The sequence below is a fragment of the Saimiri boliviensis genome, chromosome 1 (genome assembly GCF_048565385.1).
Source record: "Saimiri boliviensis isolate mSaiBol1 chromosome 1, mSaiBol1.pri, whole genome shotgun sequence".
Lineage (NCBI taxonomy): Eukaryota > Metazoa > Chordata > Mammalia > Primates > Cebidae > Saimiri > Saimiri boliviensis.
The window spans coordinates 22,886,451-22,912,434 of NC_133449.1; the positions used below are offsets into that span (position 1 = coordinate 22,886,451).

The 25,984-nt window shown below is 50.2% G+C and overlaps 1 protein-coding gene across 3 annotated transcripts in view; it reads left to right on the forward strand.

Moving 5' to 3' along the window:
* The window catches only part of KLHL29 (kelch like family member 29), a 332,691-nt gene that overhangs the window by 21,075 nt on the left and 285,632 nt on the right, over nt 1-25,984 (forward strand). The window lies entirely within an intron of this gene.

A 25,984-nucleotide genomic window follows, 5' to 3' on the forward strand; every position in this document is an offset into this window, starting at 1 on the left:
TAATTCAGTAATTTGCTACTATAAATAACATTTCAATAAAATACTGAGGAATAAATATATGTGGACATTTTGGGTTATTTCTTTAGGATTATTTCCCGGAACTGGCTTTACCAAGTCAGAGGTAGAAACATACTGAAGACGTTGATCTATTTGGCTACATTATCCCCAGAAAGATGGTGCTACTCACCCGTAAGCAGCTTGTGAACACTCATTTTGTCCCATTCTTTGCTCTTATAATTTTGTTTTAATCTTAGTCCGTGAGGCAGGTGAGTAACGGTGTCTCGTGGTCTCGGTTGTGTTTTGTTGATTATCAGTGGGTTGGAACATTTGTTTCTGTTTATTGAAGTACCTCTCCTCTGTTTGTCCTTCTATTTAGATTCATCTTTTTGTTCTTATTGATTTTTAAGAACTCTTTATGCATAAGAGGATATTAACCTTTTGGTATAAGGTTGGAAATATTTTTTTCAGTTTGTCATTTGTCTTCTAAATTCATTTATGGTTTCTTGGTTGTATAGACAGACGCCTCTGCTTTGCTTACTAGTCGTCAGCGTCCTGCGCTTCGATGTTCCCTCTTCTTTTTAAGCTTAGAAAGCCCTTCCCCATCCTGGCTTTAGATATCTGTTCAGTTGCATTTTCTAATTGTTTGTGGTTCATTTTGCAAATTCAGCTTTTTATCAGGTTTTCTCACTTTGTTATATGATTGGAATTTAACTTTTTCTTAATAGTTGCTTAATTCTTGCAGTTGTGTTTAGTGAATGTTCTTTCTTTCCTTCCTGATTTGAAATGCTACCTCTCATACATTACATTTTTTTTTTTTTCTGGAGACGGAGTTCGGAGTTTCTCGTCGCCCAGGCTGGAGTGCAATGATGTGATCTTCGGTTCAAGCGATTCTCCTGCCTCGGCCCCCTGATACATTAAATTCTTGTATAGACCAGAGGGTGTTTCCAGGCTGCTTATTCTATTTTATTCAGACTTAGTTCTCTACTACACTGTTTCAATAACAAAAGCTTTCATTTTGTGTTTTAAAATCTGGTAGTACAAATCGTCTACATTATTATTATTTCCCAAAGTATTTTTGGCTACTATCTCTGACACATTTCATGTCGCCCAGAGGAACTTTAGAATCGTTTCACCAAGCTAAAAAAAAAAATGCCTTGTTGAGTTTTTTTCACATGATACCCTTATGAATTTGATGAGATCTGTAAATTGATTTATAAAGAATTGACATTCTGACTACAATATTGAGTCTTCTCATTCAGGAATGTGCTATTCCATTTACTCTTGCTCTCTCTGTGTTTATTTGAGTTTACTTCCATATCTCTCTGTAAACATTTGTGGCTTTCTTCATATGAGCTCTGGGCTGCTCTTAGAAACTTCATTCCTAGCTGTTACATATACATAGAGTGAGATCATTCTGTCCCACCATATTTGCTAATGAGTTATTACTGGCAAATAGAAAAGCTGTTAATGTTTGTACATTGATTTTGTATCTTGCTCGGTTACTGAACTTTCAGATGGATGGAACTCTTTTTAAGGCCTTCAAACATGTTGAATATTGTACCAAAAGATTGGCTGTATACCCAGGGGTGTCTGGGAGAGCTTGTATTGTCATTTTAAAGAAGCTTTCCTAATTTGGAGGAAAACGGCATCTCGTTGTGTCTTACCACTTCAGTGAAATTTCTCTGTGACTCTAATCCCGAGTCCTGGTAGCATAATGTATGTGGGGCTTACGGTGTTTGTGTGCGGTAATGCTTCCTTGCAGGCCTCCCCTGAAGCAACAGACAACCATGAAGGCTCCGATGAGCAATTTTCAGATTGGAGTTTAGGGTTCCCAGCTCTGCCTTGTGGGGAGTGTGCGAGGGACTAATCATATAGAATGATTTGGGAGCTAGTTCTGGACACATGTCCCAGACTGATTGGGAAGAGCCTGTTGTTGTTGAGCTTGAGTTTAATTTCACCCAGATGTATACTCACAGCCAGCCAAACTTGAGCGTGAAGAACCAATCAGACCTCACTTTCCCCATTGATCCCTGAAGGACACTCAGGATTTCCATTCGCAGCACAAAGATAACCCCTTGAAGTGAGCAAAGAAGAGAAAGGCTGACCAGAAATATGACTGTAATATCTGGGCACTTCACTCTCAACAGCTGTGCTGAGCTCACATTATATTGTCATCTTCTCCAAATTAAGGCCTTCTATCAGTTATGGGAAAGGCAAGGATCTCTCTTACCCTGATTCTTCCTAGCATATGGCTGGAGGTGGGGGCGGAATCTCCCCACATCCCCACACAGACGGCTTGTGAATGTTCCGATGGTGTGCGTTTCCTCCGTTGGACGAACAACTCATCTTTTACTCTTTGCTTTTTATGCCAGTTTGGGAAGGTTGTTTTTCTCCCACTTGAAAATCTTCCTCGGAAGGAATATGTTGCCATCAGCAATTCCTCTGTGTTGTAACTATCTCCTATGAAGCCAGACTGTAAGGCAGTGCGTCTTCCCTCAATAGAACCCAAGCCCATTCTTCATGGTTCAGCAAATCTCTGAGTGCCTTCTGTGTACCAGGCACCATGCTTGGTGTTGAAACTTGACAAGGAGCAAAACCATGCCTGGTTCTTTCCCTCAAGGACTGTACAGTCTAGTGGGGGAGACGGGTGTTTATCAGATAGTGCAAAAAGCAATAAACACTGTGAAGGAAGATGGCCAGTGCCGTTACAGGGAGTTCTACCTCTTCCTGGATTCAGGGAGTAAGGGGCAACTGATCTGAGATTCAAAGGAATGATTAAGCTTAGGATTTAAAGGGAGGGTGAGCTGGGGAAGGAGTAGGGATGGTGCATTCCAGGCAGAGGAGATAGATATGCAGGAGAGAGTATGGAGCCTTCAAGGAGAGGGGGAAAAGGTCAGAGAAGCTGGCGTTAAGAAAGCAGAGGGGAGCATGGCACAGGCAGAGAGTGGAGAATTAGGAGGGAGAGGCCACGCAGGGTTTGTCTAGCCGCCTAAGTGTGCTGTATCTTTATTGCAAGAGCACTGAGTGGCTGACTGTTTTTAACAGGGGATTGCCATTTTGCAAAAGACAGCCCTGGCTACCACGTGGTAAGCCACTGTGAAGCACTAAGGAAGAAGAAATGGGGTAGAGTTAGGAGGACTGCGGGGGTCCAGGAGAGAGTTGCGGGCAGCAGCTGTGACTGACGTGATGGTGCAGGTGGAGTCAGGTGAATGAGCAGGCTCGGATGGGGCTTCGAGGGTGGGAAGTAAAGGAGAGGGATATGTCGAGGTGGCATCTGGATTACTGGCTGGACATGGTGCTGTTCTGGGCACCAGGAACAGTGGAAAGGATCAGGTATCTTGGAGAAGACTGAGCTTGGTTTAGGACTGGGCATGAGGGCTCCTGAGGGATGGTAGTGGTGGCAGATAAGGCAGTTGTACGTGTGGGTCTGGCTTCCACTCACAGGAGAGATCAGGGCCAGAAATGGACATGTTGAAGAATCCTCCACATAAGATTCTGAGAGAAGACTCTTAGTGGTAAGTAAGGGTCAAACTGCTGGTCTGAGTCCTCTTCAGACCTCTTGCTGGTTCTTGCTGTGACCACGCTCAGGCTTCCAGAGGTGGTACTTCCCAGGTGTGGAGGAGGGTATGCATTTCCTGTGTATCCTCCACCATGTGCTGCCTGAGTCAAGAATGGAGGTAATAAAAGACACATAAACATGGGAAACCACATGTTTAAAGCATCCCATCTATAAACTCTTGCTTACTCTCCAGACTCACAGGCCCCTTCCTTCAGAGTGCATCCCCTGAGTACAGAGATGAAACTCGGAAGACTCTCTGTCTCTCCTGCTCCCTCCCTCCCCTGTCTAGAGCCTTCCCTTCCTCCCCCAGCCCCTCATTTCTGAACAATGAGCCTTCAAATACCTTGCCCAATCATTGGGTTACGTGAGCCAAGAATGAAATTGTTTGCTTAAATTTAAGAACATGTATCTAATTATACATTTAATAAATATTTATTAAATACCTGATATGTGCCAGGCACAGTGGTTTGGATAAAGATGGTGAAGGCACAAGATGGGATTATAATGTTGATGTGACAGATGCTGAAATAGAAGGATGTCCAAATCTCCTGTGAGGCCAGGTGAGGGAGGGGCCATCCAAGGGAGTGAGAGCTGACCTAAGGATGCGTGACACGTAGCCAAGTTGAGGACAGGATGGTGACAGCATTTGGGGCAGAAGAAACAGACATGTCAGAGGAGGTGTTGTGGAAATGCGAAGTGGTTTCCATGCCTGGAGTATGTTGGGTATGTGTGTTGTAAAAAATGTGTGCGTGTGTGTGTGTGTGTGCATGCGTGTGTGTGTGTGTGTGTGTGTGTGTGTGTGTGTGTGTGTGTGTGACCGAGGTAGGGTGGAAGGGCCAGGTAATGGGTCATGGGGGTAGAAAGAGGGAGATGGGTTATGACCTCTAAGCTGCCAAGGTGGGTGCGTCCAAATAAGGCAGGACCTCGAGAAGAAAGTTATGAGGTCGGCCAGTTTTCTTTCTTTTGTGTGTGTGCCGGGAGAGTTTTCTCAGCCTTATCCATTCCTGCCGTTAGGAGATGAAACAAAAATATCCTTATTCTTCTTGCATTGGGAAATGCAGGCTTAGATTGGAATCTTAACAAGTACTGCTGGTTCTGCCTTCTCTACCTCCCGGATGTGGGCATGGCGGCTCCCAGCACTGGCAGCACTGGATGACTGGTTCTGAGAGTCTCCTTAGGCTCTTTTGGCGGAGCAGAGATAAGTTTCTAATCTGAGGCACTTAGGGCTCTGTGCATGGGCCCAGTCTAATAACTTTCTGGAGGAGCCAGGATTTTCGTCATGGATGTTTTCTGACTCATGTTGTCATTGGAATGACTTTCTGTTCCCTTTGGGCATGTCTTACTTCCACGCTTCTTAGGAAATGTCATTGTACTCCGACCTGGACCACTGGGCCAAACGGTTCTAGGGCTGGGGTACTGAGGGCTTGTCAAGCGGCCAGATCACGCCTACATCTGCGCGTCAATGGTTGGGGAATTTCTGAGAACGAATACAAACAAGTTCATGCCATTGCTCTGAATTCAGGTCCCAGCAGTGTTTATGACTGCTTGACCAAGTTTTTCTGGAATACTCAGTCCAGTGAGATGTGAGCACTGGGGGACAGAAGAGGGCAAGGAGAGGAATCATGAAGCATGCTGGGTAAGCCAGTGGGCTGTAGGGCTCAGACTTGAACCAGTGCATCTAAATGGGCCAAAAGTGCCTCATGGACTGAATGCTCTCCAAGGCTGGGGAGAGGCAGGAGGACCCCAGGACCAGTGTCTTGAGGGAAGGAGAACCTGGGACCCCTGGAGCTAGGGTCAGAGCTATGAAAGCCAGAGGGGTGGGGATTACTGTGGACAAGAAGCACTTGGAAGGTGTTTCAAGCACCTGGGCCTGAACAACGAAGTTCCACAGGCCAAAGGCAACACTGCAGAGATCTCTGCCAGACTGGGTGTAGCTGGTGGGAGTGGTCCACGGGATGCCCTGAGGACCACCTGTCTCCCCTTCAAGATGCTCGCAGCTGGGTGCCCTGGCACACGTGGGAAATGGCAGGTATCAGTCTTGGAGGGAGATGACTGGCTCAGCAGCACGGGCATCCTTCTCCCTCTGCTTCTGTTTGACTGTTTCCAAGTCACCTTTAATGTTGTAAACCACTGCTTGTCACTTAGCCAAATTCCTATGCTCTTACTTAAGCATGATTCACGCACTAGATGTTTTTGACATTTGAAGATTACTTGGTTCCTTGGGCAATTTTCTCGTTGGCCTTCAAAAAAATGCCTGCAGTTTTCTGTTGCATCTGGTGGAAAGGTGAGGCCCAGGATGCATGTAATGAACTGATGGCACTGCATGGCGTTGGGCCTGGCATGTGTGCAGGGTGTAGTTGAGATACAAGGTATTTTCTACTAAAAGGATCAAGGCAGCTCCTTAGCCTCACGTTGGGGATCATTTGTACTGAAGATAATTAATCAGCGGAGTCGTGCTGGGGCTGAGTTGGCCAGATGAGCCCATCTCCATGCTGAAGCAAACCATGGGGCCAGCCAGACCTGCCATTTCCATCCTGACTGCCCACATGCTGTGTGATCCATTTTCTGTATGGCAGAGGGCTGGTCCCTGCAGACCCATGGACACAGGTGTTACCATCTGGTCACTCCAGACCCATGAACATGGGTTTTATAATATCATCCTTTCTACTCTATGGCACCAGAACTGCCATCACTGGGCAGAAGTTAATTGAAAATTCATGTGGCCGGGTGCGGTGGCTCACACCTGTAATCCCAGCACTTTGGGAGTTCAAGGCGGGTGGATCACGAGGTCAAGAGATCGAGACCATCCTGGCCAACATGGTGAAAGCCTATCTCTACTAAAAAGTACAAAAATTAGCTGGGTGTGGTAGCACGCACCTGTAGTCCCAGTTACTCGGGAGGCTGAGGCAAGAGAATTGCTTGAACTCAGGAGGCGGAGGTTACAGTGAGCCAAGATCACACCATTGCAATCCAGCCTGTGTGACAGAGCAAGACTCTGTCTCAAAAAAAAAAGAAAAAAGAAAAAAGAAAATTCATGTAACTGTCCACTTACTTATTAAAACCCACCTCCTTCTCTTCCCTTCCCCAACCCCTCTCCAATGCCAAACTGAGTCCCCACCCCTGGGGAAGGCAGGAGAAAGAACAACCTGGTCCCCACCTTGAAAGAAACCATTTACCTCATGGAGAAAACTACAGATTCATGGCCGTGTAGCGTTTGTCTTGGAATGTTTATTAATTTTTCCCATTCATTCCCTGTGTAAGCTGTGCATCTCTCTCCACCAAGCCTGGTGCTCTGAAGGTGTGTTGAGGGCCCAGAGTTTGTCCCTAGCTCCCTCCCTTCCTTTGTAACGTTCCCCTTCCTCCCCAACAGGTGCGGTGGGAGGCCTGTGCACCCTGCTGTGGGGTAAGGTGGCATCAGGCACAGAGAGAGTGACCTGGGGCAGCCTTTGGTCACTTACAAGGTAATTTCACTTGGGAAATGATCTGAAAAGAGGCTGCTGTTCTCACAGATGTCTGCAAACCCCACGCCTGAGCTGCTTAACCCTCCCAGCTATGCTGTTCCCCGGATGGAGTCCATTCCATTAAAGGACCGGAAAACAGAACTCTTGAAGACAGGGTAAAGGATTAGGGATAATTTCATTTCAGAAGAAGGAGGCTGAGGAGGGACTTAATTGTCTTTGAAGGATCCTCCTGTGGAGGACAGAGATGAGTTGTTCTTCATCTCACTGAGCGAGAGGAGACGAAGTGGATCTCAGATGAATGTGCAAAGCTTCCAGTGAGTTAGGGCTGGCCCCTGCAGGGAAGGTTCAGGGAGACTGGGCAGACAGAGTGGGTGGCACCAGGGAGCTGCAGGGGCCTGGCAGACGGATGTGTTTGTGCATGGGGGCAGGGAGGGATGCTGTGGGAGAGAGAGGTATCTTCGTTCCCTTTCAGAAAGAAAATTGTGAAAAGCAAGAAATTAACAGACACTAAGACTTTTTAAGACCCCCAGGGGCAGAGAAAGCAGGTGTGGAGTGCAGTATGAAGAGAGGTGAGGAGTGGGTTCAGGCTGGCTATGTCCTGCAGACTGGGTGGAAAGCATGTCAGCTAAAGTACAGAGGTCACACTGGGAGAGCAGGAGGGGCCAATGGGGCTAAAGAGCTCAGTTTGAGCCTCTTTCCCCAAAGGAATGGGGACTTCAGCCAGGGAGTGACCCATGATGGGGCTTCTGATTCTGGTATGTCACCGATTGATGTTGGGGCAAGCCACCTAGCATAGCCCCAAACACCAGTCTACGAATCCTCGCCAGTCAGCGAAAAGAGGAAAATACTGACACCGTGCAGTGAGTTTGTCATAGAACTAAATGCATTGCATTTAAAGTGCTGTCCTTTATTCTAAGATTATGTTCTATCAGCCAAGATTCTTTTGTAGCAAGCAACAGAAACCAATTCTGGGTAATTGAAGCAGAAAAGGAATTGATTAAAAGGATATTAGGCAGCCCAGTGTCTCCAGGGTGGGTAGAGAACAGGCTCACAGGCCACATGGCCAGGAATGACAACAGTCATACCCAGATCTGGCCCCGTGAGGCCCCGCTGCTGCCCTGCCGGTCAGACCTCCAGTTGGTCCAGACCAGCACCGCCAAGCTTCCAACCGTGGGCGCTGCAACTGCTACAGCTCTGCCCTTTGCCCACTCCTGTGAAACCGGCTTCTGATTTTAAGTGTGTGTCAGTGCGCCCCGTTGGTGGAGCAAGGGAGGTAAGCGAATTTGCCGTTTCCAGCTTCTATGATGCAAGTTGAGCTATGCTTCCACAGCAGGGGGCTTCCCAGACACAAGGTCGGGGTGCAGGTGCTGAGAACCCACCCTGGAAGAAAAGGTGCTTGTTTCTTCTCTGTCTCTTTGAGTATGTGTGCATGTGTGAATTTTTAAAAGTTCTTTCTTTTGTGAAGTGAAGGTGATTAGGTTGATGTTTAAAGCATTATTGTTTCTTGGCAGAATGTGACGTTGCAGGTTTAGTAGTCCATGAAACCTAAAGACTAGGACTTTCGTGCCGGGCTGCCCCTTGCTAATCATTAGTCTTGAATGAAGGTTGTCAGCATTCTGAGGTCCTGTTTTGTTGTTTTTTTAAAATCCCCTCACCGTATTTATGTACCTTTAGATCTAAGGTAGTCTTCTTCATTTTTTTTTTTTTAACATAGACTCTCACTCTGTTGTCTAGGTTAAAATGCAGTGGCACGATCACAGCTCGCTGCAGTCTTAACCTCCTGAGCTCAGGCGATCCTCATACCTCAGCCTCCTGTGTAGTTGGGACCACAGGCATGCCTCACCACACCCTGTATATATATTTTTAATTTTTTTGTAAAAGATGGTAGTACTCACTGCTCAGAGTTGCCGTGCACAGTGAATAAGAAGACATGGGTGAAGGGTGGAGTGTGTAGTCAGCAGCCACTAAGCAGCTGGGGACACTGTTGGGTTGAGGGGTCAACATTGATCAAAACGACTTTCTAGAGGCAGATCCTAAATCATCCAGAATTCCTTAGAATCTGTTCTTGTGCCTGCTGGAGGTACACCTTCAGGGTAACAAGCACCTGAAAGCATAGTGATAACATCCTGAGTGCCTGGGGAGTCTTGAGAATTTCTTCTCTGCTAATACTTGCATGCTGGAAGGAAGCTGTTGTATTCCAAAACACTCATGGGTCCCAGATTCGGAAGCCCTGACCTCACCGAGCTCCACTTCTAGAAAAACGCTGAGGGCCATCCAAGCCACGCCCTTGGATGGGACTGGATGTCTTGCAGCTGGGGTTTGGTGAGCCTTTTCCCACTTCATCTCCCTCCTTCCTCTGATGGACAGGACAGGTTGTGTGTCCTGTGCAGGTTCGTGCCTCAGTTTCTTCATCTAGCAAAAGACAAGTGATATGCCAAGGTCACTAGGCCAGTGAGTTGGTGTCAGAGCCAAGACTGGAGTCCAGGATCTCTTCATGCAAGTATCAGAGATGCTATGTGGTATTGCAGTCCTGGGCAGGAGGGGCTCAGTCTGCTTTTGCCTGTGAGGTTCGTATCACCCTGTCTTTTGAGCTGTTCTTGTGTCTCCAGCAATAGATCCATTTCTGTGATTTACTGAAACTCTTCCTGGAGAAGCTGCGTTTTATTCATTGCTGCCTGTCAGGTACACTGGGTGTCTAGTGTGTTGCCAGCTAAATAAACATGGTGGCCTTCCTGGCTAAGTTCACTTTTTCTATCCCTCTTGGGGCTCTATCTTTGTTCTTCTCAGTCTACACATTCTCTCTTCAGTAATGTTACGGGCTCCCTAAAACAACGGTTCCCAAATCGGTATCTTCAGTACTGACCCCACTGCTGACCGTGAGGTCCTAATGGCAGCTCACTAAGGGCCGTCTCCCCCGGACACGCCACAGGCATCTCCATTTGAGCTCTTCTGAAGCTCATCTTAGCCTCTTTTCCCAACCCCAATCCAAATCTTTTCCTCCACTGCGTTCCTATCTCATGGCCCTGACAGAAGCCTGAGAGCCTTCCTGAACACTCTTCCTTCTGCCCCAACATCAAGCCACTCCCCTAGGCCATCAGCCTTCTTCTGGGCATTGCCTCTCTCCTCCCTCTCCATTCCCACTCAAGACCCCTGCTTGAGTTCAGGCTCCATCCTCTTTCATGGGTTTGGACAGCAACCTCTTGTCTCCTGGCCTCTGAGCTTGTCCCTGCCCATTCATTCTCCATCCAGAGCCAGAATGCTCTGTCCAGGGCACAAATTCTATCCTGACAGCCTTCTGCTAGAACCATGCCTTAGAGATCTCATTTGGGGGGTATACGTGTGCTGTGTGGCTGCCATGTGTGGCTGCATGGAGAGACGGAAGCGAATCATCTACCTGCAAGCGTTTATACTTAGGTGAGCACAATTCACACACTGCTTGGTATAGCACACGTCCAAACTTACATATATTGAACTTCAAGCTTTAGGTCCCTTGTCTTGATTCGGCAACAGTGCCATGCAGTAGGCACTGCTGTGATCCCCACTTTCCTGATAGACACACTGAAGCAGAGGGAAATGAGGTCATTTGTCCAGGTGAATAGAGCAAGTCAGTCGTGGAAGGAGGCTCTGTCCCCAGGCAGCCTTGACCCTGGGATTTTCATCTGTGATCACTGCACTGTCTCCCCTGCAGCCTCGCCTTCCTCTGCTCTTTTCCCCTCGTCGATCTGTTAGAGCTCTGCTGAAGTGCTTGCAGCCTTCCCAGCCCTGTGGGCTTGTTTAGCATGAATTTTTAGCATTGAGTTTGTTCTCCATGGAACCTTTACTGCCACGACCCCCACGCTCTACTGAGGCTGTGTGTGCAGTGGGGGAGACCACCGGGGGCTATTTCTTTAAGCACATCCCTCCCCAGCGGCTGGGACAGACGTCCCGCTCCGTGCCCCGTAGCATGACGTCTTCTCCTGTCTTATTCTGTCCATCGTCCTGCAGTATGTTCAGTTTCCCGCTCAGCTGGACTGTGATTTCCTTGCGGGCAGGGTCTGCCTTACTCATTTCTGCCGCGAAGCCAAGCACGGTCCCTGGCATATTGTGGACACGTTGTAAGTTTTCTTGAAAGAGTAAATGAATCCAGATACACCTTCCACTGTGGGGCCCCGCCCTCTCGCTGCAGCAGTGGGCTTTCCAAGCTGAAGAGGCCTTACGCTTCCACCTGCCCTCCTGCCTGACTCCCACCCCATCCTACCTGGACCCCTCCATGGAGCCAGGGCCTGGTGCTTGGTCTTTGTTGCTGCAGCCCCTGGTGATGGATGGAGTAGGCATGGGCACTGTAAGGAACCCCCTTGGGAGGCCGTCCCAAGGCTGGCAGTCCCTAGCTGGGTCTGGGGGCAGATCCCTCCAGATTTCTGCCTCCGTTCACGCAATCTGTGGCCTATTTAGGGCCCACATGGATGTCTCTGAGGGGCCTGCAGACCCGGTGCTTTGGCTTTGAAATGTTAGACTTCAGCATGATTTAGTGCCCTGGCATTTCTGAGCTAGTTTACAGTAATCGGGCATTTGTTAATGCTCACTTTCTCCTCCACGGACTGTTGCTGACGTAGGAATTTTCTTTGTTGATTAGATTTAGTCCCGTGCTAAACAGTAACCGGCATAGGGTGGTAAGGGAAGCCTGGACACCAGCAGTGACAGTAACGTGGGGCCCAGGGAGGCTGGGGCCACAGCTTAGGAACTGTGTTAGTGACTTAACACCTCTGAGTCTCAGCGGCTTCGCCTATGAGTCAGGGATAACCCTACCCAATACATTGGGCTTTCTGTGAGGATTAAAGAAGAAAGAATAAGGCTGGGTGCGGTGGCTGACACCTGTAATCCCAGCACTTTGGGAGGCTGGGTGGGCAGATCACCTGAGGTCGGAAGTTCGAGACCAACCTGACCAACATAGAGAAACCCCATCTCGACCTAAAATACAACATTAGCCAGGTGTAGTGGCACATGCATGTAATCCCAGCTAACTCAGGAGGCTGAGACAGGAGAACTGCTTGAACCCAGGAGGCGGAGGTTGTGGTGAGCCAAGAGCATGCCATTGCACTCCAGCCTGGGCAGCAAGAGCAAAACTCCATCTCAAAAAAGAAAAAAGAGGCCGGGCGTGGTGACTCAAGCCTGTAATCCCAGCACTTTGGGAGGCCGAGGCAGGTGGATCATGAGGTCAAGAGATCAAGACCATCCTGGTCAACATGGTGAAACCCTATCTCTACTAAAAATACAAAAAAATTAGCTGGGCATGTGGTGCGTGCCTGTAATCCCAGCTACTCAGGAGGCTGAGGCAGGAGAATTGCCCGAACCCGGGAGGCAGAGATTGTGGTGAGCCGAGATCGCGCCATTGCACTCCAGCCTGGGTAACAAGAGCGAAACTCTCTCTCAAAAAAAAAAGAAAAAAAGAATATAAATTGACTCACAGCATGTACTTCATCAATCCTGACCCCCTTCCCTGCCCCTTAGTGCCCATGTTAGGCCTGACTTACTAGCACATGAGTTCCACAAGATGCCAGATGGTACTTTTCATGGTAAAGGAATCTATAGGTACTGTGAGGATTCGTTACTGCCTTCACCTCCTGCCCCATCACACTCCCCATCAGTGTCTTTTAGAGTCTGGAGTTGCAGACCACAGATAATAGTAAATTGTCCTACTGATTGTATTAAAACGGGCCAAGTCAGAAGACTCAGCTTCCAGATTGCCAGGACAGTATGATTTTCCCAAAAAGAAGAGTTTCCATGGGGTCACATTTGTGACTTATAATTTTGAACTCTGCAGACCCCGGCCCTGCCCTCTGGCCAGAACTGTCCTGCTCCCCTGCCTTCTCTTTCCCTCACTCTCTCAAGTCATTTCTGCTGCCTCTGAGCCAGTGGAGGTGGAGGCCCAGTAAAGGCTCTCGGTCTGTCCTGGGGCTCCCCAGGCTGGAGGGTCCCAGCTGGGGTGGGCACAGCCATTGCAGGAGCTGCAGGGCCATCTGTGGCCCTTACGGTTGGTGGGAACCCACGGCCGGGGTGACTGTGCTCACATACACATGTGACTCCTCCTCGTCCCTGCCTCACTGGGCTTGACTCATCTCTTTCATCACTGTGGACTTGGACGTTCTGTTATTTTCAGAGCATCGTCTCATTTCATCTAAAGGTATGTCCTCTATTCAGAATAGATTTGTAATTGCCCTTTCCCTGAAAAATGTTGAGCAGAGTGAGTTCTTAGGATAACATTGGCCTCACCCAGGAGTCTGACATTGGGCACATCGCCGAGGTCCGAGTCCCAGTGGGGCTGGGGGCTGAGGGCTCCGGTGGGCCACACTTCGGGGTGCGGCTGGTGTCTCTGCATGGCCTTTTTCCCCACTGGGGAGATTCTGTTCCTGGCTCCTCAGTCATTTCTTGAGAGGAAGGGACTTGGGGCCGGTCATTACCCCAGGATGAGGCTGCCTGTCCCGGCTTGGCTGTCGACCAGCTGGCTAACTTCTCACCACTCCCTTCTCCCCTGCTGAGCCACAGAGGCCTGGCCGTGGAACGTGTCACAAAGGTTAGATAAGGCCGTCCAGTGCTTTCACTCGTGGAACACATGCAGAATAACATGGTTTCCACACACACTGAGACACAGGCTGCTTGTGTGGCCAGTGCGGGGCCAGGGTGGGGGGATCCTACATCAGCACATGGTGACCCATGGCCTCGCTCACCAACAGATCACTCTTCCCACGTTCCCTCCTGTCCCCTCCTCCCCAGTGACCCTCATGGGTTCATCCAATAAGAGCCAGTCCCTCAGCCATTTCAGAGCATCCACGGGTGGAACTCGTGTTTCCTCGAAGCCCTGTTTCCTCTCCTTCCTTGCTGCGTCCACACCGGTCGCATCACTGCTTCGCCTGTCCAAAATTCTCACTGCGTGCAGGCCGTTGAGCTAAAAAATCCGAGACTCACTTAAGCTATTCAAGGAACAGGGCTTGTTTTACGGGAGGCAGAATCCCGCAGGGACGCAGGCAGGGCCCGCTGGCTCCTGAGACCAGGCCGTCTGGAGTCCTCCCTGCTTCTTCGTCTCAGGGCCCTGCTGACACAGCACCTGCTGCCCTCTGAGCAGATTCTTCCACACCTTTCTTAGTTTTCTTCCCGATGCCAACTGATAGATCATGTGAATTTTCTGGCAAAAATTCCAAAGGAAGAGACTCTAGTGGGCTTAGCTAACTGCCCCTGCCCCACCTGGAAGAGCTCCTGGTGCCGGGGTGTCTGCAGAGTGCCTGCTGGACCTTGTGCTGGCCGCCTTTGGGTCTAGGGCCATCTCTGGTGCCAGCCTTGTTCACCCTTTTCCAGAAAGGGCACTGCCGAGGTCAGCGGGGGCTCTGGGTGAGGCAGTCACTACGAGTGGCACATATAAAACTCATCCTTCCGCCACCCTCCACCCAAATCCTACCCAACCTTCAAAGCCCGGCATCAATCCCATGCCCTTCCAGAAGCCCCGTCTGCTGCCTCCTCCTCCTTCGTTAGTCAACGGAGAGCTTAGAGACCGGCCAGGGCTTTCATTAACATTTTCTCACAACAGTCCTCATGGCAACCTTCTGGGAAGTAGGTCTCACTGTGTCCCCTCCTTACACAGAGGGAAATTGAGGCTGGACAACTTACTCAGTAGTGTAGACAAGGTCCCAGTCCACCCTGTGATTCTGCCCAATGCTTCTTCCACCTGTTCAGGTGCTTCCAGCCCCTCCAGCCCTCCTGGTGTGTCACAGGCTACACAGTGATTGGGGCCTGTCTTGCGGTGTCTCCCGGGGTGGCTTGGATTGTGGTGACCTGTGTGGTCTGTCCATTGCTGAAGGGGTGTCTGCTCCGGAAAATCACGTGGTCAGGGCAGCACAGGAGGCCTGGCAGGGCCTCCCTGCAGAGTGCAGGGAAGTGGAGGTCAGGTTCGCGGCCGCCTCCACCTCCCCTCTCCTCCTCTGTTGGGCCGGCTGCTCCTGGAGGGCAGAAGTGAAGGATACAAAGTCATTCTGCTTGCCCTGAATGTCAGGAAGGAAAGTTTAGACAAGATTGTGTGTGTTTGTATGTGTGTCTATGTTGGCATGTCTATCTTTGAGTATGTGTTCATGTGCCTATGTGTCTTGGTGTGTGAACCTGTGTGTGTGTTACATGTTGTGTGTGACTGTGTGTGTGTCCTTCGTGTGCATCTGTGTCAGTGTGTCTGCCTCTGCTGTCTGTATGTTTGTGTGACTGTCAGCGTGTCTGGGTGGTCTTTGTATGTATTCTTTGTGTATCTGTGTATCTATGTGTCTCTGTGTCTGTATGCCAGTGTGTCTATGTCTTTGTGTGTAATGTGTTTGTGTGTTCATGTGTCTGTGTGTGCCTGTGTATCTGTGTGTGTTTCAGTGTGTCTTCTGTGTCTCTGTGTGTGTATGCCAGTGTGTATGTATATGTCTTTGTGTGTTGTGTTTATGTGTGTGTCTGTGTTTCTCTATATTTTCATATGCCTGTGTTTGTGTGCTGTGTTTGTGCTTGTGTGTCTGTGTCTCTGTGTTGTGTGTGTGCTTGTGTATGTTCCATGTGCCTGTGTCTGTGTTGTATGCCTGTGTATGTGTCCATGTATCTGTGCAGTCTGCGTGTGTAGGCTGGCGGGCAGTGCCTGTGTGTGTGTCTGTGTCTCTCTGTGTTGTGTGTGTACCTGTGTGTGTGTCATGTGTCTGTGTCTGTTGCTGTGTGTCCGGCTGCCTCTGCAGTCCACGTGTGCAGGCAAGCAGGCAGTGCCTGTGTGTGTGTCCGTGTGTCTGTGCGGCCTGCATGTGTACCGGGTGGGCAGTGCCTGTGTATGTGTGTCCGGTGTCTGTGCAGCCCACGTGTGCAGGCAAGCAGGCAGTGCCTGTGTGTGTGTCCCTGTGTCCGTGTCTCTGTGTTGTGTGTGTGGCTGTGTGTGTGTCCGTGTGTCTGTGCAGCCTGTGTGTGCAGGCAGGTGGGCAGTGCCTGTGTGTGTGTCCGTGTTTCTGTGTCTGTGTTGTGTGTATGGCTGTGTGTGTGTACATGTGTTGTGTGTCCTGTGTGTGCAGGTGGGTGGGCAGCACCTGTGTGTCTGTGTCTCTGTGTTGTGTGTGTGGCTGTGTGTGTGTCCATGTGTCTGTGTGGCCTGCGTGTGCAAGCAGGCGGGCAGTGCCTGTGTGTCTGTGTCTCTGTGTTGTGTGTGTGGCTGTGTGTGTGTCCTGCATGTGCAGGCGGGCGGGCAGTGCCTGTGTGTGTCCTTGTGTCTGTGCCTCTGTGTTGTGTGTGTGGCTGTGTGTATATCCGTGTGTCTGTGCGGCCTGCATGTGCACCAGGTGGGCAGTGCCTGTTGGCGTGTGGGCAGTGTGTGTGTTGGTGTGTCTGTGTCTCTGCATTGTGTGTGTGTCTGTGTGTGTCCGTGTGTCTGTGCTGCCCGCGTGTGCAGGCGGGTGGGCAGTGCCTGTATGTGTGTCCGTGTCTCTGTGTTGTGTGTGTGGCTGTGTGTGTGTCCGTGTGTCTGTGCAGCCTGCATGTGCAGGCAGGTGGACAGTGCCTGTGTGTGTGTCCGTGTGTCTGTGTCTGTGTTGTGTGTGTGTGTGCTGGTGTTCCTTGTCTCTGTGTTGTATGTGCCTGTGTGTGTCCGTGTGTCTGTGTCTGTGTTGTGTATGTGGCTGTATGTGTGTCCGTGTGTTGTGTGTCCTGCGTGTGAAGGTGGGCGGGCAGCACGTGTGTCTGTGTCTCTGTGTTGTGTGTGTGGCTGTGTGTGTGTCCATGTCTCTGCATTGTGTGTGTGTCTATGTATGTGTGTCCGTGTCTCTGTGTTGTGTGTGTGTCTGTGGGTCCGTGTGTCCCTGCCTCTGTTGTGTGTGTGTCTGTGTGTGTGTCCGTGTGTCCCTGTCTCTGTTGTGTGTGTGGCTGTGTGTGTGTGTCCGTGTGTCCCTGTCTCTGTGTTGTGTGTGTGTCTGTGTGTGTCCGTGTGTCCCTGTCTCTGTGTTGTGTGTGTGGCTGTGTGTGTCCGTGTGTCTGTGCGGCCTGCGTGTGAAGGTGGGCGGGCAGCACGTGTGTCTGTGTCTCTGTGTTGTGTGTGTGGCTGTGTATATGTCCATGTGTCTATGCGGCCTGCGTGTGCAGGCAGGTGGGCAGTGCCTGTGTGTGTGTATCTATGTGTCTGTGTCTCTGTGTTGTGTGTGTGGCTGTGTGTGTGTCCATGTCTCTGCATTGTGTGTGTGTCTATGTATGTGTGTCCGTGTCTCTGTGTTGTGTGTGTGTCTGTGGGTCCGTGTGTCCCTGCCTCTGTTGTGTGTGTGTCTGTGTGTGTGTCCGTGTGTCCCTGTCTCTGTTGTGTGTGTGGCTGTGTGTGTGTGTCCGTGTGTCCCTGTCTCTGTGTTGTGTGTGTGGCTGTGTGTGTCCGTGTGTCCCTGTCTCTGTGTTGTGTGTGTGGCTGTGTGTGTCCGTGTGTCTGTGCGGCCTGCGTGTGCAGGCAGGTGGGCAGTGCCTGTGTGTGTGTATCTATGTGTCTGTGTCTCTGTGTTGTGTGTGTGGCTGTGTGTGTGTCCATGTCTCTGCATTGTGTGTGTGTCTATGTATGTGTGTCCGTGTCTCTGTGTTGTGTGTGTGTCTGTGGGTCCGTGTGTCCCTGCCTCTGTTGTGTGTGTGTCTGTGTGTGTGTCCGTGTGTCCCTGTCTCTGTTGTGTGTGTGGCTGTGTGTGTGTGTCCGTGTGTCCCTGTCTCTGTGTTGTGTGTGTGGCTGTGTGTGTCCGTGTGTCCCTGTCTCTGTGTTGTGTGTGTGGCTGTGTGTGTCCGTGTGTCCCTGTCTCTGTGTTGTGTGTGTGTCTGTGTGTGTCCGTGTGTCCCTGTCTCTGTGTTGTGTGTGTGGCTGTGTGTGTGTGTCCGTGTGTCCCTGTCTCTGTGTTGTGTGTGTGGCTGTGTGTGTCCGTGTGTCCCTGTCTCTGTTGTGTGTGTGGCTGTGTGTGTGTGTCCGTGTGTCCCTGTCTCTGTGTTGTGTGTGTGTCTGTGTGTGTCCGTGTGTCCCTGTCTCTGTGTTGTGTGTGTGGCTGTGTGTGTCCGTGTGTCCCTGTCTCTGTGTTGTGTGTGTGTCTGTGTGTGTCCGTGTGTCCCTGTCTCTGTGTTGTGTGTGTGGCTGTGTGTGTGTGTCCGTGTGTCCCTGTCTCTGTGTTGTGTGTGTGGCTGTGTGTGTCCGTGTGTCCCTGTCTCTGTGTTGTGTGTGTGTCTGTGTGTGTCCGTGTGTCCCTGTCTCTGTGTTGTGTGTGTGTCTGTGTGTGTCCGTGTGTCCCTGTCTCTGTGTTGTGTGTGTGTCTGTGTGTGTCCGTGTGTCCCTGTCTCTGTGTTGTGTGTGTGGCTGTGTGTGTCCGTGTGTCCCTGTCTCTGTGTTGTGTGTGTGTCTGTGTGTGTCCGTGTGTCCCTGTCTCTGTGTTGTGTGTGTGTCTGTGTGTGTCCGTGTGTCCCTGTCTCTGTGTTGTGTGTGTGTCTGTGTGTGTCCGTGTGTCCCTGTCTCTGTGTTGTGTGTGTGTCTGTGTGTGTCCGTGTGTCCCTGTCTCTGTGTTGTGTGTGTGGCTGTGTGTGTCCGTGTGTCCCTGTCTCTGTGTTGTGTGTGTGGCTGTGTGTGTCCGTGTGTCCCTGTCTCTGTGTTGTGTGTGTGGCTGTGTGTGTCCGTGTGTCCCTGTCTCTGTGTTGTGTGTGTGGCTGTGTGTGTCCGTGTGTCCCTGTCTCTGTGTTGTGTGTGTGTCTGTGTGTGTCCGTGTGTCCCTGTCTCTGTGTTGTGTGTGTGTCTGTGTGTGTCCGTGTGTCCCTGTCTCTGTGTTGTGTGTGTGGCTGTGTGTGTCCGTGTGTCCCTGTCTCTGTGTTGTGTGTGTGGCTGTGTGTGTCCGTGTGTCCCTGTCTCTGTGTTGTGTGTGTGGCTGTGTGTGTCCGTGTGTCCCTGTCTCTGTGTTGTGTGTGTGGCTGTGTGTGTCCGTGTGTCCCTGTCTCTGTGTTGTGTGTGTGGCTGTGTGTGTCCGTGTGTCCCTGTCTCTGTGTTGTGTGTGTGTCTGTGTGTGTCCGTGTGTCCCTGTCTCTGTGTTGTGTGTGTGGCTGTGTGTGTCCGTGTGTCCCTGTCTCTGTGTTGTGTGTGTGGCTGTGTGTGTCCGTGTGTCCCTGTCTCTGTGTTGTGTGTGTGGCTGTGTGTGTCCGTGTGTCCCTGTCTCTGTGTTGTGTGTGTGGCTGTGTGTGTCCGTGTGTCCCTGTCTCTGTGTTGTGTGTGTGGCTGTGTGTGTCCGTGTGTCCCTGTCTCTGTGTTGTGTGTGTGGCTGTGTGTGTCCGTGTGTCCCTGTCTCTGTGTTGTGTGTGTGGCTGTGTGTGTCCGTGTGTCCCTGTCTCTGTGTTGTGTGTGTGGCTGTGTGTGTCCGTGTGTCCCTGTCTCTGTGTTGTGTGTGTGGCTGTGTGTGTCCGTGTGTCTGTGCGGCCCGCGTGTGCAGGCGGCCGGGCAGGGCTGCGCTCTGCTCCTGGCAGATGCCGCTGTGGTCCTCCAGGAGGCCTGGAATTCCCCATTCAGCGCCGAGCCTGTGAGGGATCCCAGCCCCTCGCCCACGCCTCCGTCGGTGAAATGCCAGCAAGCCATTTATGTCCCTATTGCCTAGAAAATGAAAACCCAAGTCATTCAACAAAAGCCGCCTTTGAATGGGTCTTGCTGACTTGCCCCTGGGGGCCTTGGAGCCTGGCTGTCGTGGAGCCGTGGCGGAGCCGCCAGCCTCAGCAGGGCAGTGGGGTTGGCAGGTCCCACAGGTGGTGTCGGGGAAGCTCCTGGTCGCGGGAAGTGTTTTTCGCCCACCTGCTTACTGTTTCTTCGCTGCCGGCGAACGGAGAAGCCGGGACGGTCCTCCCGGCTGCTGTGCGGGACAGGCTCTGCAGGCCTCTTCTGGGGCCGTGGGAGGCGTTTCTGCGTGGGCCTCCCACCCCAGGGTCTTCCCTGTTCCCCGAGGGGGTCCCTTCCGCCCCACCCCGAGAGCCGCCCTGCCGCAGGCTCTCCCCTCTGTCGTGCGCAGAGAGCTTCGTAAGCAGCTTGCAGTCCATGCCTTTTCTTCTCAGATTCTCAAAGGACTTAAGAACCCTGGACTGGTGTTTCTCTCAAAGGACAATGGCCTCTGTGATTTCCGGAGTGTGTCGTTTTCCTACTGCTTGGTGGGTCTGTTGCTGGCCGTGGGGTCCGTCAGAGAGGCCCGGCCTCAGCCTGGCAGGCGGGAGTCCTGTGGGAACACCATTCCGCTCTCCACGGGCTGGGGGTGCGGGGTGGGATCTTGCTGGTCCTCCTGGGCCTTGGCTGGTGCCCAGGGGCCTCCCCCAAGCTCCTTCTCCATCCCAGACTGCCCTAGCCAGGTAACACCAGCACAGCGATGTGTCCCCATCAGCCAGGATGTGTCACCATCCGGCCACACATATGAAGAAACAGCAGCAGCGTGTCTTTCTCCCTGAAGATGAGCAGGGAGTTTGTCACAGCCTTCACCACTCCAACCTCTCCCCGACCCCACTCACCCTCCTTCATGGCTTCGCTGGGGCATCCACGCTCTCTTCCTTCCTGCCCGGCTGTCACCTGTCATACCCAGCACAGCCCTGATGTGCTGCCTCTTCACACGTGACTTCCTGAAGGACCCTGGGGCTCTTGCTGCCTTTCTTTTCTTTTTTTTTTGAGACAGAGTTTTGCTCTTGTTGCCCAGTCTAGAGTGCAATGGCACGATCTCAGCTCACTGCAACCTCCTCCTCCTGGGTTCAAGCAATTCTCGTGCCTCAGCCTCCCAAGTAGCTGGGATTACAGGCACCTGCCACCACTCCCAGCTAATTTTTTGTATTTTTGGTAAAGACAAGGTTTCAGCCTGTTGGCCAGGCTGGTCTTGAACTCTTGACCTCATGATCCACCTGCCTCGGCCTCCCAAAGTGCTGGGATTACAGGCGTGAACCACCGTGCCCGGCCTCTTGCTGCTTTTCATGTAGTGACAACACCATCCACCGTTCTTCTCTGAGGAACCATGGGTAGAACCGATACTCCTAGAACAAGTGCTTGGGGCTTACTGCTGTCCAAGGTAGGAAATGCATCAGATTTAAATTATCTATAAAAGTAAAAGTAAAAAGTCATTCCTTATGTAGTTTCCCCTAAAGTGGAACTCTGGGAGCCTCTGGGTATGCACGTGTGCATGTGTGTGGGCGTGGGTGTGTCCATGTGTCCTGTGAGAGAATGCACAGTGAATGGAACTCAGACTCAGTCACCACTGGGTTTATCTCCTTGTTCACTTTGACTGCTCTACACTGTTAAATTGTTTCTATTATTTGTCATCTATGGTTTCATTTATAACCAAAGTGGACTGCTTTGGCTATAAAAAGTGACAAAGACAGGAAACATAAAAAACATTTATGTGGAGCCACCCCAAGTTAATGAGGAGCCCAAGAATGATCATTCTGCAAATTTGCCTCAAGGTTATTTTTACCAGATCCATAAGTTGTGATCATCTGATCCAGGTTCTTATATAGGTCATCTAAATGTCTTTAGTACGTCAAATGAGAGGAAGAAAGAAGGACGTGTGGGGGGCAGATGATACGGAGATAATTTAGCCAGCTTGTCTTTTATTGATTGGAAAAAATTATTACCAGCGATGTGTTATTTGGGAGAAGAACTTACAATCTCTCTCCGAATCCTGCTTTAGCTCCTCATTTAGATAACATTTGAACATTACTAAAACACTGCAGTTGATTTTTCTTATGCTCAAAATACATGAATTCTAAAGATCGGGTCACAAAAGCAGTTTTTAATCTATTTTTAAAGCTGATGCACATAATTAAGTTTCAATTATGTTTTAGATATGTTGGTCCCCAAACAAAAATGTCATTTTTTATTTGTCAACAAATCAGTCTTTCCTTGCACAACTAATTTAAAGGAAATGAAACATTGTGTATAACTTGTTAAATGGGAAAATGTTGAAATGTGTCTTTATATATAATGAACGTTATTTAAAAATGGTCTTTTAATGCTCATTTAATATAATCTTTGAATAATATACTCATATAAAATATTTAACTAAAAATCTTTTTTACCGTAAGCCATGCAAAAATGATAAAATGATTTTTTTTAATTGTAGGGGGTTTGTGAAATTATAGATTACTGTGAAAGGAGTTCATTAGTCAAAAACAGGATTGGAAATGCTGATCTCAAGACACAAAACCCAGGGATTTCAGGAGAGAGCTGGAGAAGGGGAGAGAGTGATGGTGGGGGTGGGGGGCACCAGTCCTAGCCTGGTAAGGAATGTGCGGCTTCCTCTTTGGCTGCCAGCAAATACCCCTCTTGCCAGGGCCCGCCAGACTGGGGCCCCATAATAAATGCCAAAAGTAGCCAGAGTCGAGGGCACTGAGGAGTGTTACCTTTGAGTTCATCCTTCAAAGAACACAAGCCTGGGCGGGTAGCAGGGTGAGCCCCCTACCTGCGTCCTACCCTGCTGTGGGCATAGGGAGTAAGCTGGAGACACAGATGAAAGGAAGCTGGCGTCCCCCAAGAGAGCAGCCCAAAAGGAGTGGCCCTTGGCTGATCCCCGCTAAGCTGCTTTGCCAGCTTGCCTTAGATTAGACTGGGTGTACTGGGGGCAGGCAACATCATTTCTGAGAACTGGCTGTCACATGACTTAGCAGAACAATAACAGCTAGGCAGAATTTTGTCCCCAGCACCATTTCTGAGCTCTGGAAGGACCACAGGACACTGGTGACCCAGACTGGGTCTCTTTCTTTATAGGGCACACATCAAAGCCTGGAGAGGTGGGAAAAGGCTGCCTGGGGTCTCGGGGTGGCCCCAGAGCATGCTGTGTATACATTCTTCCAGGGTCTCTGTGTGCATTCTTCTAGTGTTCTGGGGCAAGGGTGTGTGCCATTTCAAAGATACTGATCACAGAGGAGGACTGTGCCCCTCCCATGCCTGGGGAGTGCCTCTGAACTGGGGAGATGGCCTCAGGGTCATGGGAAAGGCTCTTGGGAGGGGCAGCTGGGTTCTGGAAGGCTGTGGGAAGGGGAGGAAGGGATGATTAGGGCAGAGGGTTAACTTACGCCACAGCAGAAACCGTTCTACTGTGGTCAGGCTCTGCAGGTGTTTTGTGACCCTCCTGCGGGAACATTTATTTGTATCTATTCCAGCTGGTTGACCTGCCACAGCCCATCCTCAAATGTATCAATCCAAGGTACTATTATTTATAGAATCATTGACTCATGAGTTCCCCAGGGTTCCCCTGCCAAGTGACTTCCCGGCGGCCACTGGTCACCTCCACAAACAGGAGCTCCCAACTGAGGGAAGGGCCCTCCTCCATTAGCTCTTCCCCTCCAGTTCTGATTCTTTGTGCCCCTCGGGGTCTCCCAGAGCGCGCCTGGTTTGCTACAGGACGGCCTTTCAGACAGCAAAGACACCCTCCTCACTGCTGCAAAATAAACACCCAAGCTGCAAGAACATCTCCTGCCCCAGCTCTTCACACATACTTTTCATGTCCTTTTGGCATCTCAGTCACGTCTCTAAATGGGCTGCAGTTTGTCAACATCCCACGGAAAACATGGCCTAAGAACCCAGTGCAGCTCTCAGAGCTGCGACCAGGACAGCAAAGGGCCCGGTTGCCAGCTCTTTCTGCCAAGGTCTCAGTGCACAGCTGGACCCAGCCTCATCTGACAGCTCTTCTGGAAGCTTCTGAGTTCTAGCAGGGGTGATACAGTCTGCCACGAGGGCGAGGTACACATGCCGCACCCTGAAATCTAACCTTTAGCAGAGCCACATGAGTCGTTCAGAAGAGAATGTTGCTTCCAAGACCTTTTCTGATTCTAACCAGACAAGCGATGGCCCTCTTGTGTAGAGTGATGTGGATTTGAGCCGTTCAACAGTTTGCTCACAGATACCTAGGCCTCTTGATCTGGTGTTTCACGTCCCAGGTGACCGCTGCATGGTGCCTCTGAGCGTCCCTACTCTCTTTCCCAAAGCAGTACCTACTGGGAGCTCAGGTCTTCTGACTCCATAAGAAGGTGCTGGCTAATTGCACAGCAGAAAACTGATCAAGAGCCAATTCGAAAGCCCGGGGCTTGGGGTGGGTGGCCACACGTTGATCTTTCTGTGCTGAATATTTTTACGGTGTTCTATATTTACACCAAAATGGAGGTGAACTTAACAATATGGTGTTATCACAGGAAATGAATGAATCTGTCAAAAATCGCTCTTTTACTGAATGACTTCTTTAACCTGAGCTGCCAGAAAAGTCTATCACAGTGGGAAGTCATGCTTTAGATGGTGTGTCCTGATGAAAAATTGATATTGGCGGAAATAACATTTTTTTAAAACTTCTAGGTGTTAACAGTAACTTTGAGTTCCCTGTGAGGCTCAGAGGGGTGGTGTGTTCTGCGTGGCCACATCCGTGTTTATTAGTTTGTGACCTTCCGCTGTGGCATTTCATCGTCACAGCAAAATTGCAACCTTTCAGCGCCTGTGGACAGTCACATTAAAACGGCTTTGAGGGAGAGATGGCTCATGTGGTCAGGCATTTTGGTGTCACACTCAATTGGCTAAACATAGTCATTTTGGGTTCTATTATTGACTAATTTGGGTAATTCACCTACTGGGAAATATTTAAAGATAAAAATATAAAGCCCTGTCAGCATATGAGCAAGGTCCTTGATGTCAGTTTTGTGACATATTTTTAAACACTGGAATCTGTTCTGTGGAATATCCTGGCATGTTGCAGTTAAGTAAAACAATGTTGGGAGCCCATCAGCTGTCTGTCTGCCCATCTTCCTGTGCTCACGGAGGCTCCGATCCAGGTGGTTATTTTATACCTGGGCAGCTCCAGTTTAATAGAGAATGCCATTAACAAGCGTGCCAGAGTCTGTCCCCGCCTGCAGCCTTGATTAGCCATCAGCATGCGTGAAAGCTCATTTCTTGATTGGTGTTGAAATATGTCACACCCTGATGGAGCATTGCAGGCTATCACTGCTGATGGATTAATGACGAGCACCTGCTACATGGCCTCATCCACGACAACTGCCATCCAGAGGGAACAGAGTTTGGGCCTGTCCGCAGAAGGCCTTGGAGTGTTGAGGTGGGCAGGTCTGGGAATCTGTATGGGCAGAAATGTAGGGGAGCCAAGTCACTCTGGGACAAGTGGCTGTGTCTTTTGCTGTCCCCTGCATGTGAGAGTTGGGACCTGAAGGCCCATGTTCCCCCAGCAACGTTTTGAGGTAGGTGTTCAGGGCCTGGCATGGGCATAGGATTTCACTAGTTTTCCCCAACTTCTATTCCTCCTTCCTGGCATTCAATAATCACTTTACTGTGCTTTGTCTTTTGTGGTGACGGGTGTCCTGGTCTCAACTCCTCTCATCTACCTATACCAACAATGACCACATACCTGCTGTGTGCAGGCACCATTGCCAGAGTGCATGATACAGGTCGTCAGTTTCTTGGAGGCAAGAAAGGTGCCTTGTTTACCTGCCCCCCCCCCCACACACACACTTAATTGTGTTATATGATTGATACTCATTCTAAGTGGCTGTTACGAGTCAAATTGTCATGCGTGGCTGTGTGGTGAAGAATGTCCCTCTTCTCGTGCCCAAACCTGTGGGCTAAATTGGAGCTCAGCATACCCTGAAAATTTCATAAGATTTTATATAATGCAAGGAACAATTTGGGGCCACTGGTTCCCCCAACAGAACCAGCAAAGTCTCCCAGTACTTCTTTGGTATTTTGCTCTGCAGTGTCCTAGCTGTTGCCTTTAAGTCTCCTTTTCAGACAATCTATAGAAAGTTCTGCACTCCATCTCTCTGCCCAGGTTAAGCCAGTCTGGATTCTGGGTTCTCATCCTGATGCTGCTGCTAACCCATGGTACAGCTTTGGTTGGGCTGGTGTCTTCTCTCTGGGCCTTGGCTTCCCCCTGTACACAGCAAGGGAGTTTGGAACTCATGCCCAAGTCTTTGAGTTAGAATTGTGAGCATCCAC